General features: G+C 43.9%; 1 non-coding gene across 1 annotated transcript; it reads right to left on the reverse strand.

Moving 5' to 3' along the window:
- Positions 1-817: 817 nt before the first annotated feature.
- LOC147924554 (small nucleolar RNA R71) lies at positions 818-924 on the reverse strand. Its single transcript, XR_015587883.1, has one exon. It is a non-coding gene; the product is annotated as a small nucleolar RNA R71 (small nucleolar RNA).
- Positions 925-16,724: the final 15,800 nt, after the last annotated feature.

Raw genomic sequence — 16,724 nt, forward strand, 5'->3', positions numbered from 1 at the left:
TTGGCGCTGTTGCCCATTTGAGAGTGTTTTTGTGACATTTAGGATCATCATTAGTCTAAGATTAAGTTCGTTTATACACTTGTGAAGTTGCTGAACTCGAATCTTCTTTTCCTTGGTTGTCTTGAGTTTCAGGTTCTACTCGACCACCCACTCGACCACCACTCGACCGAGTAGTGATCGAGCACTTAATCGAGTCAGACAGCGTATCTAAATAGACACCAGTTCCCAGTCGACTCGACCACTCACTCGAGCCTGCGCTCGACCGTGCACCTGTTCGAGTCAGTATCTCAGTTTGTTGATGCACACAAGGTCCAAGGGGAAAGACAATCTTCAAAGGCCTATTGACAACATCCACAGACTGCAAAAGGGTTTGAGACATAAGCAAAGAAGAGTAGTTCAAGAACAGCAAGGAGATCAAGTGGTAATGGAGCAACAAGATCCAGTTCCAAGACCAAGGAACATTGGTGCTGGAGATGCACCCAATACCCACAACCAGAGAGCTGGCATTGTGCCTCCCACAGTGCCAAACAACAACTTTGAGATCAAGAGTGAATTGATCTCCATGATTCAAGCCAACAAGTTCCATGGATTGCCAATAGAGGATCCTCTAGACCACCTTGATTAATTTGATAGAATCTGTGGTCTTACCAAGATTAATGGAGTGAGTGAGGATGGATTCAAGTTGAGGCTCTTCCCATTTTCACTTGGAGATAAGGCTCACCTTTGGGAGAAGACTCTTCCTACTGGAGCAATAACCACATGGGATGCTTGCAAGAAGGCTTTCTTGGCAAAATTCTTCTCAAATGCAAGGACTGCTAGATTGAGGAATGAAATTTCTGGGTTTGCTCAAAGAAACAATGAGAGCTTTTGTGAAGCTTGGGAGAGGTTCAAAGGATTTCAGACTCAGTGTCCTCACCATGGCTTCATCAATGAGTCACTCCTAAGCACCTTGTATAGAGGAGTGCTTCCCAAGATCAGGATGCTTCTTGACACAGCTTCAAATGGCAACTTCCTCAACAAGAATGTGGAAGAAGGATGGGAATTAGTTGAGAACCTTGCTCAGTCAGATGGCAATTACAATGAGGACTATGACAGAACCATAAGGTCCACCTCCACTGACCAAGAGGACAAATACAAGAAGGATTTGAAGATGGTCAATGAGAAGCTTGACAAGATCCTTCTTAGCCAACAAAAGTCCATTCACTTCATTGGTGAGGAAGAGGTTCAAGTTCAAGAGGGGGAGAATGAGTTTGCTGAGCTCTGTTATATGCAAAACCAGGGTGGATTCAAAGGCTACAACCAAGGAGGATTCAAGAACAACAACCTCTCCTATAGAAGCACCAATGTAGCTAATCCACAAGACCAAGTGTATCCACCTCAACAGCCTCAACAGCAACAAAACTATGTCCCCAAACAACAACATCAAGTGTTCCAGCCTCAGTTGTGTCCCCCACCAGGGTTTCAGACTAACCAAGACCAAGAACAAGACTTAAGAGCTATGATGCAACAGTTGTTGATTGGGCAAACACAAAGAAAGATTGAGGAAGCCAAACAGTTTGCTGAGTTTAATCAAAGGCTCACATCCTAGTATAATGACATGAACATGAAGTTTGAAGGTCTCAACTCTAAAGTGAAGTATATGGAGAGCAACATTGCCTCTACTTCTGCTCCTAAACCCAACCAACTCCCTAGAAAAGCTGTTCAAAATCCAAGGGAGTTCACTGCAAAAGCCATCCATATCTCTGATGAGGAAGTCACTGAGGACAGTGATATTCAAGATGGGGAGGATTGGTCAGTTATTGAAGCTTTGACTGAAGTTTGTGCAAAGAAATCTGAATCCGCCATTGCACTCGACCAGGTACTCGAGCCAGCACTCGACCGAGTGCCTGATCGAGTGGTTGATCGAGCTGAAGGATCAGGAGCTGTTAAACCTGCTAAGTACATTCCTCCTGCTTACAAACCACCTCTACCATTCCCAGGACGTTTCAAAGCACAGAGGATTAAGGAATTAAGAGAAATAATTGAGAAAAAGGAGATGATGGCTAAGCAACAAAAGGATGAGAAAGCTTTGAAGGAAGAAGTTGTGGTTGAGAAACAAGAGGAAGTGATGGCCATTCAAGAGATCATCATTGCTTATCAAGAGGAAGAGAGAGGACCTGCCTTGGAACAGTATGAACCATATCTCCTCTATAGAATTTTTTTGCTTGATTTGTCAAAGAAGAAGGCTCAAGCTCAAGATGAGAAGGATCTTGAGGACCTTGGAGGAGTGATCATCCCAATTAAGCTTAAGGATCCAGGGCCATTCTATCTGCCTTGCACACTTAGCTATCTCCACTACAACCAGTGCCTATGTGACTTGGGAGCATCAATCAGTGTGATGCCATACTCCATAGCACAAAAACTTGGGCACACTGATTTCAAGTCCATCAACCTTCATGTATGCCTAGCTGATGGGTCAAATAGAGATGTGGTTGGCAAGTTGGAGAACATTCCAGTGAAGATAGGGAGAGCAAAGGTTCACACTGATTTTGTGGTCCTAGAGATGGATAAGGAGCCTGAAGATCTTATCATTCTAGGGAGGCCATTGTAATGACCCTCACCAAGGATAAAAATTCCAAAATAAAAATTCAAGGAAATGACTCAGGAAGGACTCAAAAAGAAAGAAGATATAAAACGAAGAAGAACGACCAGAAGAAGTCCGAGAAAATATTTGTGAGTCGGGGAATGACCGAGCCAAGACTGGAGTGACCGGAGGTGAGATCGAGGCCTTAAAACCGATCAAAAATTAATAGTTTATGCGGAAACGGCATCCGCGGGAAAGTCAGGTAAGTACCGGGGAAGAATACCGAGACGTTTAAGGGATGTTCGGGTAATGACCGGGAAGAAAATCGAGAAGACCGGGAATGGTTGAGAAGATTGTCCGAGGGGTCGAGAAAATTGACCGGGAAGTCGAGGAAAGTGGTCCGGGGAATACCGGGAGTCCGAGAGACCAAGAAAAGGTTGTCCAAGAAATTATCGGGAGAACCGATAAGGTCTGGGAAATGCCGAGAGGGACGTCCAGGTGAGACCGAAAAAGACCGAGGGACAGGTTTTTGTCGAGAAACGTCGACCGAAAGATGGGTTTTACCGGGAAATATCGGACAAGAGACAAGGAGTGCCGATAAACCTCGACCGAGAGACGAATTTGGCCGAGAAAAATAAAATTTTTATTTTCTCAAAATTCTGGCCAATCGGATTACATACAATCGCATGCACTAATAAAAAGATTTACATGCACTAATAGAGTGGAGTTAGTGGGATTAATGGCGATTAGCGATTGGGAGGTGTTAATCACGCTCAACATGCAAGGCATGAGCTAGCCACTTGTCAAGAAGCACTAAGGGAGAAGAGGAAGAGTTCGAGCCTATAAATAGAGGGTGTGAGGCTTCACTCTCTCATTTTCCTCATTTCTCAAATTTCTCTTAAGTCTTAAGCTCTCTTCTCTCACTTAAAAATCAAGAAAGATCAAGAGAGAAGTCTAGATAGAGGTCGAATGAGAGAACTTATCGACACTGTGTCGAGAAGAGATCGAGGGGAGAAGGTTATTGCGAGAGAGAGATCACCGAAGAAAGACGAGAGGGTGATCGACGAGAATTATCACTTTGTCGAGAGCTCTATCGAGGAGTTCGTCAAGAGTAGACGGAGTTTGTGGCGAAGAATTGTCGAGAAGATCCGGTGATAGTGATCGAAGAAGGTCGAGAGCTAGACGCGGTTTTCGGTCAAGAACGAGTCGAGAAAAGAAGTTGGTTGCGGTGGTTGCGGTCGAAGAAGCGGGAAGCTGATCGACGCGATGGAGAAGCAGAGTGTCTGATCGAGTGGTGCGGTGAGATCCAGTAATCATTGACGTGTGAAAAAGGTGAGTTTGTGGTAAGCATGTAGAGTAACATGCATTTTGTTGCGGTTTAAAGTTTGATTCATGCATGCATAAAAGGGATGATTTGCATGCTAATAAATGGGACTCACTCGATAATCGGTTAAAGAGGAAATTGGGTGGATTTTTAAGTAATTTGAAACCCTTAAAAATACGGTTTAAGGGTTGCATGCATGAATAAATGAGAAGAATATTTTGCATTTTATTGCATAATATTGGTGGAGGATTGGTTGCATGCGTGAAGTGGATTTAAGGGATTTAAATGGTTAAATCGAGTGAGCTTGCATGCGTAATTGGGATGAGAAGGATTTAAATGATTTTAATCAATTGGATTGCATGCATGATGAAACATGTTGCATGTGTTGCTTAAGTGGATGAATGTGGCTACGTGCATGTAGATTAATCATCGGTTACTTGAATTTCTATTCTTGTTTCTTGATGATTAAGGTGGATTCTCTTGCTCGAAGTTTCTTGCGTGTTCACGCTTGATTTTCTTGCTTGAGACGTTGTTGGTATTTTAGCGAGTCTCTTGAATTTGTTTCTTGAGTCTTAACTAGAATAAGTGTGTCGATCTTCTGTTCCAACTGAGGATGTCACGCGTGAGTTTCCAATGACCACTCGCGCGGGACACTGTCACGGCTAGCTAGGTACTAGCGTGACCGCTACATGACGATGTAGCATGTTGTGGGCTCATGTTGGTGACCTTTGTGGTCTCAGCATGGAGCAGTGTTGGGGGAACGGAACAGAATTTTGTGGGCCATTAGGTGAAAAGAGTTTAGAGTATTTCAAGCGATCCATGCTGTAATCGAGATGACTTTGTTCGGATGATTGGAGAAGGAAACTAGGGCATTTAAGGTGTCCCTTGTGTATTCTAGTTGGCCTTGAGAGGCGTGTATGAGTTAAAATGTCTAAAGTGAACGATGGGCGTATTTGGCGTTTATAGCGAGTCTAGATCAATGAGATGAGTCATATGGGTCTAACCTCACTCGCTTGTGGTGGTTTAAGTTGCTTCCGCTATGGTTTCCGGCTGTGTTGCTTTGATCACTTGCTAACCATTTGCGTTGCTTGTTTTCTTTGCTTGCCGGGTAGTTGGGTTGGGGAAAGTAGAATCCTGTGTAGGTGAAAAAGGTACCCAGGCTCACTGAGTAATCTTAGATTACTCATGTTTTGTTTATTTTTGTGGTCTTACAGGGAAGCCTAAGTGAGTCTAGAGCCGGAGCAAACGTTAGGGTACCGGATTGGGTTTTCTTGTGTTCTTTGTAAAACCCTATATTTTCATAAACGGTTATGTAAAATTACCCAAGTATCTATATATATTACTTTGATGATTTATTTTCGATGAAATATTTTATTAAAGTGATATATACGGTTATGAGGGAAAGCATGGCAAGTTGCAAATGATACTCGGCCTTGTCCGGGCTAACACAACGCACCAGGGCACGAGGGTTGCAAAGCCTAAGTAACCTCGGTTGCGGGTGGAATTGTACTGAGGAGGACTGGTCTGGAAGTCTGCAGCTTCCGTCCAACGACCGGATCTCTTCGGTGCAGTTCCCATCGTAGCGTCCCGTGGCTGTCCGATGGCCTTTGTGGTAATAGAACGGTTTGGGGGCGTTACAACGGTGGTATCAGAGCTGTGTTTTCGAACCCGCGAGCACTTGTGCATTTCAAAGTTTTATCAAGTAAATCAGTCGCAAAGACACAAAACTTTTATCCGATAGTTTGCTTGTCTAGTTTTAAGTTGAACCTTAGAATGGACTAAACATCTTACCTTGTTTCTTGTGGATTTTAGGATGTCTTCAGGTGATTCAGGTTGCGGATACGGTTCAGGGAGTGAGGGGCCGAGACATGAGGATTGTGGGCATCACAATGGGTTCTTGTCGACGGAATCAGAAAACAGCCAAGGGCCAAATGATTCGAATGATTGGGATGAGGACGGGGTGTTCGATGCTAACGACACCAATAGGTCTATCGAGACCGATCCGTCTGAGTGTTTAGAGGAAACAGAGGAGTTGGAAGCTGATCAAGATGACCAAACGATAGTGTTGGAGATCGGTAAGCCAAGTCGTCTTCAAGTGCGAATGGACGCGCAAGGGAAGTTCGAAACTATCCCTGTGGGGGATCATGGAGAGGCGGAGGTGGAGCTCGCCGACAAGTTACAAAAGTTATTGTTGGATCTTGTGGAGGATCAGGGCAAGGATATCAGCCCTGAGAACTATATGAGGGAGTACCCGGAGGCGATTGATAAGATTTTGGATTTCTTGACGGACGTGTACGTGCCGGACGAGGAAGGAGCTGCGAGTGGTGCAAGAGTTGTACCCGAGACCGGAGGTCCATGTGGAGAGCAACCGGCAGAGGAGAGGCCAAAAACGGTTGCAAGAATTCTTTTGATGCTAAACGAGATGTGTTCACCGGAGAGAGCGGATGAAGGTGATGGGGAAGTTTTTATACCGGAGGCTAAGAGAGAGGAGGATCCAGCCGATGGAGACTCAAGGATTAGAGAACCCGCGATGGGGAGAGAGCGGTGTGTAGAGGTGATTGACCTCTTATCAAGTGATGATGAAGGGATTCCCACTTTTGTGGTGGAGTCAAGAGATGATCAAGACCCGATACCAAAAAATCGAGAACAAGAAGCTGATGCGAGTGCGGAGCTTAGAGAAGACGCGAGGTTGAGGCCTAGCGCAAGTCGTGTTACAAGAGAACAAGGAGAACCAAGTCGTGTTGTGAGAGAACGAGGAGAACCAAGTCAAATTGCAAGAGATCAAGGTGAACGAGACCAAGTTGTACCAGATCAAGCGGAGTCAAACCAGATCGTGTTGAGGCGAGATAGTCCCATTCAAGCGGTGCCATTACGGATGGTGTTACCGGGACAAGAGGAGGAACCAATGGACCGAGATTTGGAGAAGGTCGCGAGGATGTATGAGTTAAGGAGGGAGAACCGAGAATGGGTGAGGCTCGAGATAGGTGAGAGTAATGCGAACCTGAAGAGGCCAAGGATGTCGTACCAGGAGTTTCAGGCAAGGGAGCAGCCAGAGACGCGACCAATGACCTTTCAACCAAGAGGCAGGCTAAGAGTGAGAGCCACTGCCAGGAAGAGGGTGGTCTACCCGAACCAAGTCCATATGAGGAACACACCTTATTGCGAGCTATGTGGGGGCATTGGACATTGGACAAGGAATTGCTGCAGGACGTTGTTGAGGCGTATGTTCGCACCGGAGAACGTGGAGTGCGATTGGTAATGGTATGGGAGGACATTTTTCTTATCGTTGCCCGAACCCTGACCGCATGAGATGTTGGAGGCGGTGTGAGTCGTGTGGAGAACCAGGGCACTTGAACAACCATTGCTGGAGGACAAGACTTCAACATTTTCCGGATTCGGAGCGAGTTGTGTGTACCGTGTGTGGTGGAAGTGGACACTATCTCCATAGTTGTCCGTATCGGATTGTGCGCGAGAGATTGAACCCAACCAATCAATTCGAGGAAACGGGAGAGAACCCGGTAGGTCGAATTGAACGAGTGGATGTGAACCCGACGAGCCAAGCTGGAACCTCTACGCCTGCTGCCTCTACCTCAACCGTATCTCCCGCAGAACCGCCACCTAATGAGCCAGCTAGAGAGTGTGTGTGCACGTGCGAGGCGTGTACTAGGCTCAGGAATCAGTAGAACTTTCGGGGAGTAAGGGAAGTTCTTTTGGGGTTATGTGTAAGGGTTGGATAGTATTTGTTTTTTTTCCTAGACCTAACTTTGTGGTGTTTGTCTAGAATCCGAACCCTTAAGATTAACGGCTAAGTGGTGTAGAACCTTTGTCTTTTGTGAACGTACTTTGTGTTCTTTAGCCGTGTGATGATTGTGGTGTTATTTAACTACCTGCTAATCTTTGCTTGTTTGAATTACTTGCTTTGATTGTGCTTGAGTTCTATAGGTTGAATAGTTAATTATTTGCATAATTAACTCTCACACGATCGATGAGGATTCACATAAGTCACCACCAAGCGCGATCAGACACAAGAGTAAAAGTTCAAGAAAGTTTAAGAGAGAGCTCGACCAAGATAGAACAGCCGGTTTGGGTTAATAATCGAAACATGGAGAAGAGAAAAGAAAGAAGAATGATGAAGAAGGTTGAGACAAATTTGAAGAGATCGAGAGAACAAGAGAGTAGTGCAAATCAATTGACAGTGGCAAATTAGGGTCAAACCAAACATGACCAAGAAAGTGCAAAGCAAAAGAGTGCATGGTCCAAGGAGTAGGACAAAGAGGGTGCAAGAAGATAATGCGTAAGAAGAGAGAATAGTCTATAAATAGACAAAGAGGGTGCAAGAAAATAATGAGCGGTAACGGAGAAGCACTAAGATGCTAAGAGGCGAGAATTGGAAAATTGGGTTTGATGAATTTCGTTGGTAAGGAAGTTGAAGAAGAAATTCAAAGTAATTTCTGGGAGAGGAGCTAAGCGAAGCCGAAGGAAATCGAAAGAGGATCAAATCCTAAGAAGTGTGATGTTAAGGAAGTCGGAGGAAGAGAGAAGAGTCAGGAACAAGCTGAAGAAAGAAAAGTATGGAGTCAAGAAAATTAAGTGGTGGTCAAGTCATGATGCATTAAGGCAAAAGCCTTAGTATGTGAAAAGCGTAAAGGTTATAAGGGATAAGGTGAATGCTGGAGATGGAGAAGCTTTCCAAAAACACCAGCAACGGTGGTATGAGTGTGGAGTGAAATTGTGGAGACAAAACTATCAAGAAAAGAGGGATCCCAATAAAGATACCGATGTGATGGTGATTGCAAGGCAATAACACCTAAGTTAAGGAGTAACGACATCACAAGTAGAGAAGGAGAAGGTGTGAGAATTTGGGGACGAATTCTTACAAGGGGGGGAGAATGTAATGACCCTCACCAAGGATAAAAATTCCAAAATAAAAATTCAAGGAAATGACTCAGGAAGGACTCAAAAAGAAAGAAGATATAAAACGAAGAAGAACGACCAGAAGAAGTCCGAGAAAATATTCGTGAGTCGGAGAATGACCGAGCCAAGATTAGAGTGATCGGAGGTGAGATCGAGGCCTTAAAACCGATCAAAAATTAATAGTTTATGCGGAAACGGCATCCGCGGGAAAGTCGGGTAAGTACCGGGGAAGAATACCGAGACATTTAAGGGATGTTCAAGTAATGTCCGGGAAGAGATCAAGATGACCGTAGAAAATCGAGAAGACTAGGAATGGTCGAGAAGATTGTCCGAGGGGTCGAGAAAATTGACCGGGAAGTCGAGGAAAGTGGTCCGGGGAATACCGGGAGTCCGAGAGACCAAGAAAAGATTGTCCGAGAAATTATCGGGAGAACCAATATGGTCCGGAAAATGCCGAGAGGGACATCCGGGTGAGACCGAAAAAGACCGAGGGACGGGTTTTTGTCGAGAAACGTCGACCGAAAGACGGGTTTTACCGGGAAACATCGGACAAGAGACGAGGAGTGCCGAGAAACCTCGACCGAGAGACGAATTTGGCCGAGAAAAATAAAATTTTTATTTTCTCAAAATTCTGGCCAATCGGATTACATGCAATCGCATGCACTAATAAAAAGATTTACATGCACTAATAGAGTGGAGTTAGTGGGATTAATGGCGATTAACGATTGGGAGGTGTTAATCACGCTCAACATGCAAGGCATGAGCTAGCCACAAGTCAAGAAGCTCTAAGGGAGAAGAGGAAGAGTTTGAGCCTATAAATAGAGGGTGTGAGGCTTCACTCTCTCATTTTCCTCATTTCTCAAATTTCTCTTAAGTCTTAAGCTCTCTTCTCTCACTTAAAAATCAAGAAAGATCAAGAGAGAAGCCGAGAGAGAGGGAGAGAGAGAACTTATCGACACTGTGTCGAGAAGAGATCGAGGGGAGAAGGTTATTGCGAGAGAGAGATCACCGAAGAAAGACGAGAGGATGATCGACGATAATTATCACTTTGTCGAGAGCTCTATCAAGGAGTTCGTCGAGAGTAGACGGAGTTTGTGGCAAAGAATTGTCGAGAAGATCCGGTGATAGTGATCGAAGAAGGTCAAGAGCTAGACACGGTTTTCGGTCAAGAACAAGTCGAGAAAAGAAGTTGGTTGCGGTGGTTGCGGTCGAAGAAGCGGGAAGCTAATCGACGCAAAGGAGAAGCGGAGTGTCTGATCGAGTGGTGCGGTGAGATACGGTAATCATCGATGTGTGGAAAAGGTGAGTCTGTGGTAAGCATGTAGAGTAACATGCATTTTGTTGCGGTTTAAAGTTTGATGCATGCATGCGTAAAAGGGATGATTTGCATGCTAATAAATGGGACTCACTCGATAATCAATTAAAGAGGAAATTGGGTGGATTTTTAAGTAATTTGAAACCCTTAAAAATACGGTTTAAGGGTTGCATGCATGAATAAATGAGAAGGATATTTTGCATTTTATTGCATAATATTGGTGGAGGATTGGTTGCATGCGTGAAGTGGATTTAAGGGATTTAAATGGTTAAATCGAGTGAGCTTGCATGCGTAATTGGGATGAGAAAGATTTAAATGATTTTTATCAATTGGATTGCATGCATGATGAAACATGTTGCATGCGTTGCTTAAGTGGATGAATGTGGCTGCGTGCATGTAGATTAATCATTAGTTACTTGAATTTCTATTCTTGTTTCTTGATGATTAAGGTGGATTCTCTTGCTCGAATTTTCTTGCGTGTTCATGCCTGATTTTCTTTCTTGAGATGTTGTTGGTATTTTAGCGAGTCTCTTGAATTTGTTTCTTGAGTCTTAGCTATAATAAGTGTGTCGATCTTCTGTTCCAACTGAGGATGTCACGCGTGAGTTTCCAATGACCACTCGCGCGGGGCACTGTCACGGCTAGCTAGCTACTAGCGTGACCGCTACATGACGATGTAGCATGTTGTGGGCTCATGTTGGTGACCTTTGTGGTCTCAGCATGGAGCAGTGTTGGGGGAACTGAACAGAATTTTGAGGGCCCTTAGGTGAAAAGAGTTTAGAGTATTTCAAGCGATCCATGCTGTATTCGAGATGACTTTGTTCGGATGATTGGAGAAGGAAACTAGGGCATTTAAGGTGTCCCTTGTGTATTCTAGGTTGCCTTGAGAGGCGTGTATGAGTTAAAATGTCTAAAGTGAACGCTGGGCGTATTTGGCGTTTATAGCGAGTCTAGATCAACGAGATGAGTCGTATGGGTCTAACCTCACTCGCTTGTGGTGGTTTAAGTTGCTTACGCTATGGTTTCCGGCTGTGTTGCTTTGATCACTTGCTAACCATTTGCGTTGCTTGTTTTCTTTGCTTGCCGGGTAGTTGGGTTGGGGAAAGTAGAATCCCGTGTAGGTGAAAAAGGTACCCAGGCTCACTGAGTAATCTTAGATTACTCATGTTTTGTTTATTTTTGTGGTCTTGCAGGGAAGCCTAAGTGAGTCTAGAGCCGGAGCATACGTTAGGGTACTGGATAGGGTTTTCTTGTGTTCTTTGTAAAACCCTATATTTTCATAAACGGTTATGTAAAATTACCCAAGTATCTATATATATATATTACTTTGATGATTTATTTTCGATGAAATATTTTATTAAAGTGATATATATGGTTTTCAGGGAAAGGATGGCAAGTTGCAAATGATACTCGGCCTTGTCCGGGCTAACAGAACGCACCAGGCCACGAGGGTTGCAAAGCCTAAGTAACCTCGGTTGCGGGTGAAATTGTACTGAGGAGGACTGGTCGGGAAGTCTGCAGCTTCCGTCCAACGACCGTATCGCTTCGGTGCAGTTCCCATCGTAGCGTCCTGTGGCTGTCCGATGGCCTTTGTGGTCATAGAACGGTTCGGGGGCGTTACAGCCATTCTTAGCCACTGTTGGGGCAGTCATTGATGTCAAGGAAGGTCTTGTGACCTTGAACATTGCTGAGGGTATAGCTATGAAGTTCAACATCTATAACCCAACCAACCTTCCTACCATTGATGATCAACCATTTACTATAGAGGACAAAGGTGGTCAAGAAGGTTTAAGTGATAAGACAACTCCAAAGGCTGAGCTCTCTCTTCAAGAAGATTCTGTGGAAAAGCTTAAGAGGTCAGTTCAAGAGTTGACTGATATGGTTGAGGATCTCCAAGTCATGCTAAACAAGAGGTCTTTGAGGAAAGCAAGACCAAGGCTCAAAATCAAGAAGAAGTATGGTTTGTGTGTTAAGGGTGAGGTGATCAAGGATCAACTTCACAGTGATCAAGAGGTTCCAGGGAGGATTTCATCACCTCCTTGGTATCTATACCAAGTCTAAGAAGGCAACCAAAGTCAAGCTTAGTGACTCTAAACAAGCTCACTAGGGAGGAAGTCCCTAAGGTATCCTTTGTAAATATGTTTTAATTTCTTAGTATTTTTGATGTGTTTTCTTTTATGTTTGTGTTGGGCAGGCCTTTTAATGAAAGTGTAGATGGGTATGGAGAAATTTAGAATTGGGGAAGGAGAAACGCAAGCCCACTCGACCAGCCCACGAGAGGTACTCGACCGAGTTGGCAAAGAAGCAAGGCCCATTTGATCCTCATTTCTCTAGAACGATCGAGTGGAGGGAAGAAAAGGAAGAAAAATTTGAATTTTCAAACTTTGGTCAAGGGAGCTCGACCACATGCTGGTCGAGTGTAGGGTCGAGTGGCAGCAAAAAGCAAATCAAAGATTCCCATTTCAAATTTGAATGGTATGGACGCTCCACCCTTGTCTCCTTGTCCCCTTAGCTTCTTTAAATAGAGCTTGCACGATCCTATACCTCTCACACTCTCTCATTTGCTCAAAACAACTAAATTCAAGTTTTAAAATCTCTTTCAAAGTTCATCTTTTGCTCAAGCTTAGTTCTTTCAAGTTTTTGGGTCACTAACCTATTAACTTTGAGCTTTGAGTCTATTCCCTTCAGTTCTGTTCGAAAATGTCTTCAAGAATGACCAGGAAATCTCAACAAGTGGCTGCAACCTCCATGGAACGTCGTGATGATCGCCTACAATCAAGAGGAGAATCTGGAAGAACTACTCGACGCCCCACTCGATCAAGCACTCGAACGAGTGGTGGTCCGAGTGGTCGGTCGAGCCAGGTGCCGTATCCAAGGAGTGATTCAGTTGAGGAAGATCCTGAGAGGACTGAAAGTGAGGAAGAAAGGGAGCCAACCCTTAATGAGTTCATGAGGAGACACAAGGCCAAAGGGAAGAGGCCAGCAGTTGAGATTAAACAAGAGGAGATTGAAAGTGAGAGTGAGGAAGAAGATGAGGAAGAAGAGCTAGAGGATGATGGAGAAGCAGAATCTTGTGGGTTGACAAAGAGGCAGCTGTATGAAGCTTTCATGAGAATTGAGTTCTTGGGGACTAGATATCCTCACAAGGAAACCATGGAGAAGCTTGCCATTGATGAAGATGTGGAGTTTCTTTTTGAGAAGAGTAACTTAACCAAGTTCATGGGGCTTTGCATGGAGGGCTACAAAGAAGAAAGTTGTGAGTTTCTAGCCACTGTCAAGCTGCATACATATGCAAGGAAGGATCCTGAGGTTGGAGCTGGTCACATTTCCTTCACAATCAAGGGGAAGAAGCATGAGCTTTCAATGAAGAAGATAGCCAATGTGTTTGGTTTTGAAGTTGGGAGTAATAAAAGCTTGATGATACCAAGAGAGGAGCTCTATTCAATTTGGGAAACCATTGGGGACAACAAACTCTACTCATCCTCCAATTCCAAGAGTTCAAGGATAAGGATCCCAGTCCTAAGATACTTCCACAAAGCTCTTGCCAACACCTTCTTTGCAAGGAAGGAAACTGGTAATATCAATGAGGGTGAGCTTAAGATGATTGACATGGCTCTCAATGGGATCATCCTCAAGGCAAGAGATGGAACCATCATTCTTGGGAGCACTGTGGAGACTGATCTTGCAATGGTGCTCATAGACCACATGATATATTTGAGAAGTTGGGTAGGCAAGTTGGAGAACAAAGGCTCAAGAGGAGCACTAACCATTGGAGGCATCATTACTCCAATTCTACAAGCTGCCAAGGTCCCACTTAGAGGAGAAAGGGTCTCACCAAGATGGATTGACTCAAGCTACCTCACCTCTACTCTCATCCTAGCCAAGGAGATGCATCAAGGGAATCATATCTTCAACTTTGAGCTCTCAACAGTTGGAAAGAAGCAACTCATCTTGCCCAACCAAGAGCTCACCACCATTCAAGAAGGAGCCAACATTGACTTTTGGCCAGCTGAGGAGCACTTGTTTGATGGGATAGTTCAACCTAGAGTTGAAGAAGCTGGGAATGCACAAATGGCTGATGGGGAGGAGCAATTCTACTTTGAGGATTATGAGCCCAACCCAAGGGATAGTAGAGGAGTGAGAGAGAATAGCAAGAGGTTGACACTTTTGCAAAGGTGGAACAAGTGGCATGGGAAGAGGTTTGACAAGCTTAAGAAGAAGGTGACCAACATGGCCAAATCCATCAACGGCCTCAAGAAGGAGATTGCTGAGCTGAAGAGTGGAAACTCATCTCCAAGCCATTCAAGCACTTTGAGGAGAAGTAGCTCAACTAGAGCACTTTCAAGAGTTGCAAACCCTGTGGAGTTCAAGTATCCGAGAACAACCATTTTCGAGGCACTCGACCGGGTCACTCGAGCACCCACTCGACCGAGCACCCCAAATGCACTCGGCCGAGTTCCAGCCCAGATCACCCTATGGCTTCCCACCTCCAGCTGTTTATCCAGGCTATCCAGGTTACCCACCCATCCCACCCCCAATACTTCATGGATCCAGCACTCTACCAGCAGTTCTACCAGCAGCAAGCTCAAAATTTTGGCATACGCAGTCCAGCTCGACCCCCCCCCCACTCTAGCACGCACTCGACCGAGTCACGGTCGATCGCCATCGTCGAGCTGCCCCAATCTCCATCTCCAAGTCACCAACAAGCCCCCAACTACTCCTTGGACAGCATGCAAATGGATGTGGACAACTTCTTCCACAACCCTTGAGGTACCACTATCACCTTCACTTGTAAATATCATTGCATTTGAAATTGTGTTTTGTTTTTGGTCTTAAATCCTCTTACAAATTTCTTTCACACAGAGGACTGTGTGATTTAAGTTTGGGGGAGGGTTTGAGATAGCATTTGACATTGTGTTTTGTGTTATTATTTCAAATTTTTAGCATCCTCATATTAGTATTTGCATAGCATCTAAGGCATAGAAAAACCCTAAAAATTTGAAACATTTTTGCAAAAATCTTTATAAAAAAAGAGTGTTCATGTAGTTTGCATTGCATATTAGGATCTTGTTTAGCATGTTTCATGTAGGATTGTATAATATTTGCATTAGGGATCTATGATGAGTATTTCCTTGTTAGCTTGCTTATTCACTAGACTAGGATCAGTGCCCAAGTTAATAGTACTTTGATACTAGTTGAGTGGTTAGAAGCATAAGATTGAACCAAGCCTTGAATTCCTGCATTCCATTTGGTCTAAATTGAGCTTGGTAGAAAGTGTTAGGTTTGAACTGACAAGAGTAAAGCCTTGTGTAGTTCTAGTTTGCATTTTTCAAACTAGATAGGACTAGGTGGTTCACTTGTTGGGTTTGGGACTTGGCTGTTATGAAAAGAAAAGAGGAAAAAGAGAAAGAAAAAGGTTAGAGTCTATAAGAGGAGAATGTGTTTAAGCAAAGTCTAGTGAAAGCATGGGAAGTAAAAATTGTTGAAGATGGTTCTAGTTAAAGAAAAGAAAAGAAAAGTCTAACAAAAAGCTTGTATGTCTTAAGAATAAGAAGAAAAGAGAACCATAGCAAATAAGTAAGAATTCCCTATCCCACTAGAAAGATCAAATAAGAAACCTCTCCTAAGACTTGAAAACCAAAAGAGAAAAGGGTGAAAGAGAAAAGAAGAAGTTAAAGGGTAGAATAAGGATCATTTGGGTTTAGATTGATAGGATAAACACTTTGGGTGCCTTTGGGTAGACAAGGTTTTGTTCTTGTATGTGTCGAAGTGTTCTTACCTTTAGCATTCTTCTAAAGCTCAATCCATTTTTTATGAGAGAACCTTGATATTGATAAGCCCCACTCTAAAAAGAGACCATCATTGTCTCTAAACCTTTATCTCCAAGCCAAATGAGTTTAAGCATTGCATAGAATTGATTCATGTTCTTGATTAATGAATGTTAAAGGAAATGGTTGATTTGAATGCATGTGAATATCTAAGGCTCAAATCAGTAAAGGTTGTGATATGCTTGTCTAAAATCTTTAAGTACAGCTCTTTCAACTTGCATCATAGTACTAGTAACTTGGAAATTGATTCTAGATGGTCTATTTGCAAGCTTTAGGAGCTGAGATCCCACTATCAAACCTCACCTACATTCTTTTGTCTTGATTATTTGCTTGAGGGCAAGCAAAGACTAAGTTTGGGGGTGTTGATGTTCATATATTTTACCCTATTTTCCCTTAGTATATTCACATCTTTTGCATCTTTTGCCATCTATTTTTACCATTATTGCATAGCTTTAGGACTAATCATGCATTAGAGTTTAGTTGCATTGCATTTGCATTTTTTCATGCATAAACAGGTGATTTTGGAGCTTAAGGAGCATGGAAGCAATGCTGATGAGAAGTGAGGCAATCATGAAGGAAAAGCAAGAGAGTTAAGGCTGAAGAACCAAGGTCCAGAGTCCCACTCGACCCCACACTCGACCAGACACTCGACCGTGTGCAGAGAGGGACTCGACCGAGTGGAAGCTGCACGAGAGAAGCCAACTCGACCGGTCACTCAACCGAGCACCGGGTCGAGTTGGCCGAGCCGCCTAGCTATTTTGTCTTTTAGCATTTTTAGGG

This window comes from Camelina sativa, chromosome 17 (genome assembly GCF_030686135.1).
Source record: "Camelina sativa cultivar CO46 ecotype springtype chromosome 17, ASM3068613v1".
NCBI classification, from domain to species: domain Eukaryota; kingdom Viridiplantae; phylum Streptophyta; class Magnoliopsida; order Brassicales; family Brassicaceae; genus Camelina; species Camelina sativa.